Here is a 3586-nt window from a genome sequence, read left to right as displayed (position 1 = left end):
ATTACACATATGCACATCCAAAATACGACGAACTATAGAAAACTTTAAAATCAACAAATTGGGTTGGAGACAAAACCCTGGTAATTTAATATTATAAAAATTAGAAAATTAACTATTATTCGACAATATAAATATAAGACATATCACTATATATGTATGGTGGTCATTCGGGTTGTTTCGAACGAAACAGGCTTTGTGAATATAAATTCCTTTTGCCTGTACAGTTTTATGGGTATACTAATAGGAGATTAGAGACCAAGCATAGTGAGTAAAATTAATATTTGTGACAATGTAAAGGATGAAAAGCTTCTGTTGCTATATTTTATTCCAACAAGAACTTTATTCATCACATCACAATAAAGAAAAAAGAAAACATAAAACTTTCATTTTCTTGCACGCTTGTCTTTACATCACCATAACACGTGTTTTGTCTATTCTTATTTTCGTTCTCAAATATTTCTTTCCAAATGTAGAATTTCTTCTTTTTTATTAGACCTTAGGAATTGATCGGTTAATTATCTATCTATCTTAATTATAAGAAAAACATTAAAAGGAGTATAGTCCAACCGTTAAATCATGGCAAAGTTTGAATTAATTAAAAAGGGTTAATATATCTTTATTTCTTCAGAATAATTTATTTTAAAAAAATAAATTTATTCCAATCATTATATTCCAGTCAATTTTGAAAAAGTTACACCAAATCTCACCCGTTCATTTTATTATAATCTGACCTTTAATTTCTTATAAAATCACTAAACTCACTCATGTGACCTAGGTTTACTCCAACTTGATCTCCCAACTGTAAAAAACATTTACATTGCTAATCCACCTCCTCTGCAAAGCATAAGTGTTGGAGTACTAGACATATTGAAAATTTCGAGTCAAAATATATGAGAATTACACATCACTCAATTTACCAAAATAAGACACAAATTAATTGTGACCTATGACACAAATAGTCAATATCCTAGACAAACGTACACACATGTATAGATCCTTTTTGTTTTAACAATCAAGGCAAAAAATCTGTAAATTATAAATAGAGAACAAATGTAGCCATTTTTCCTGGATTGAAACATCGCACTTTAGTACCTTTGTAATACCTTTTTTTTTATAGGGAAAATACCTTTGTAATACCTAAACACCGAATAAAATGGCTATTCATTTAGTGATGTGTATGTTCACACCCACTTTTAATTCAATTCTATACATTCTTGACGATTAATTATATTTTACATTTTGATTTATTTGCTTTCTTTTTACATTTTATGCACTTTAAATTCATTCAGACTATTTATTTCCTTCTCTTTTAAATTTTTGAACATTTAACTTCCTACATTGTGTTCAAAATTTGATAGTTAGGCGGAGCTAGAAGAGACACTGACGGGGCTTGAACTAGGACACTATGTTCACTCTAGTGTTCAACAATGTGAACACTTTCAATGTCTTATTTACAAGTTTTATACTAATTCAAATAATTAATAAATTCAAAATTAATTCCAATTTAGACTTTATAAATCGAATTGAACTTTTTACATACTAATTAGAATCTTAATCACATTAGAATTGATATTTTAACGTGTCTTGTAGATTCAAGTTAAAAACACAATATAATGTTGTTAGTTTGAGTAAATAGAACTCACTAGTCATTAATTCTAAGTCTCACCAATATAAAAATATATTTGTTTATTAGAAACATCGTAGAGTGTCATCTATTTTATTCTTGAAACAAAATTCCACCGGATCACTTATGTTTTAAATAGCAATTATATCATTATATGTCAAAATAAAGGAGTGTTAATTAAGTTGCAATTGTAGCTTTTGATTTGCATGAAGTTATAAACTTGATCTATTTTGAAACAAATCTTCAACAATAATGGCTAATTTTTTATTTTATAAAAAGACATTAAGTGATCAAATAAGTAAAAAAAATTCACACCTAATTAAATCCATATTTTCCCTATATATGTGTGACTTACGTGTCTGTGACTGTGTTTTGTGTGTGTTTTAGAGGGAGAGAGTGATGCTATAGTATTTTTACTTTTATAATATTGCTGAAACTATAAACATATTCAAGTTGGCACAGTTGTACATGCACGCAGATAATAGACAAGGAAAATGAACGAGATCACAACCTTGTTTTGTTGTAGTGGTGTCACCATGGGTTTCAACATATACACAGATATTATGGTCATTTTGCTATACTCCTCTCTCCTTCCAGCCACTTGATTTTAGTGGCCGACCCCACACACACATACATATAAATATATATATATATATATATATATATATATATATATATATATATATATATATAACATTTGTCCTTTTATTTGGTGTAGGACTAAAGCTCCTTTGGCTTGGGACTGTTACTTGCGGGATCACAACATAGGTTTTGATTTGGAAAGATATATTTGTCCATTTGAAATTAATACTTGCTAATTGTTCTTCATGAATCCAAGGACATCCAATACCATATCTTGTGCTGACGTGGAAGTCTTCATCACAGGCAACAATGGTGGAGGATCATATAAAATCTCTAAGTGTCTTCAATAGGTATAATTTTATTAAGCAATCTATTTTGAGTGTTTTGTCTCCTGTTAATTATCTCCCAGAATGTCACATTCTAGTTAAGTAACTTATACATATTTTATCTCAATTAGTGGTATAGTTTTCTTAACATCATATATATCAACACTCCTGTATCATGTTTTTCCATTTTTTTTGTGATCTCTTTTTGTTGTCAAAGAACTATATATGCATGAACACAATTTCTCTACACAGGGAGCTATAGCTAAGTCAGTAGGGTTCCACTTTATTGTTGGGACCGTGATCAATAATGATTGGAGATGATTAGATGGTCATTTATACATGTTTGGTGCTCCACTTGAAGGTGTCTCAGACTCCACAACTCTGTTGGGTATTTCACGCTTATATATGAAAATGACAATTATCTTTTAAGATACGATTCTGTTTGTCAAAAATTAATTTATTTACTTATCTTTTCTATTTTTTCTTAATAAATTTGTGACATTATTGTCAAAGAGAGGGAAAAAAAACAATTGACCAGCAGTGAATTTCGTCTGAACAACAATTATTGTGTTCATAACAAAATTCTCCAATACATATGAAACTGCTTGGGGCAAAAGCTAGAGATAGGGTAAATATATACCATTATAAAATTAACATTAGTTAAGTTGGTATAAATTAGTATGCAATTGTTGCATGTGTGGTGCTGAAGAGGAGGCAGATTCTGGCAACTCGTACGGTGGCTTACGGTGTTCCACCGGGAATGACTTCGGTGGAGACATATAGACTCTGATGATCAAATCAGAATGTGAGCTTAACGTGTTTAGGTGCTTATTTGCTTAAGTTTGTCCTTTACTTTTAGTTTGTTGTAGACATGACAAGAAAACTCGTATCTGTGGGTACCCGTCCGAATCCGTCCCGACTTTGACGAGTATGAGGATATGTTGAGAAGTCGGGGTAAGGGATTGGGAAGACAATACCTGTACCTGACCCGCCTCATTGCCTTGTCTAGTTTGTTGGTTTGGTTGAACACTTGTTATTTCTTAGGGTTGTTTTC

The 3586-nt window shown here is 30.7% G+C and overlaps 1 long non-coding RNA gene across 1 annotated transcript; it reads left to right on the top strand.

The window, feature by feature from the left end:
- Positions 1-2359: 2359 nt before the first annotated feature.
- LOC114414263 lies at positions 2360-2965 on the top strand. Its single transcript, XR_003667169.1, has 2 exons — positions 2360-2556; positions 2785-2965. It is a non-coding gene; the product is annotated as an uncharacterized LOC114414263 (long non-coding RNA).
- Positions 2966-3586: the final 621 nt, after the last annotated feature.

Source organism: Glycine soja, chromosome 6, assembly GCF_004193775.1.
Source record: "Glycine soja cultivar W05 chromosome 6, ASM419377v2, whole genome shotgun sequence".
Lineage (NCBI taxonomy): Eukaryota > Viridiplantae > Streptophyta > Magnoliopsida > Fabales > Fabaceae > Glycine > Glycine soja.
The sequence above is the reverse complement of the archived record's forward strand: the minus strand, read 5'-3'. Positions and strand labels throughout refer to the sequence as shown.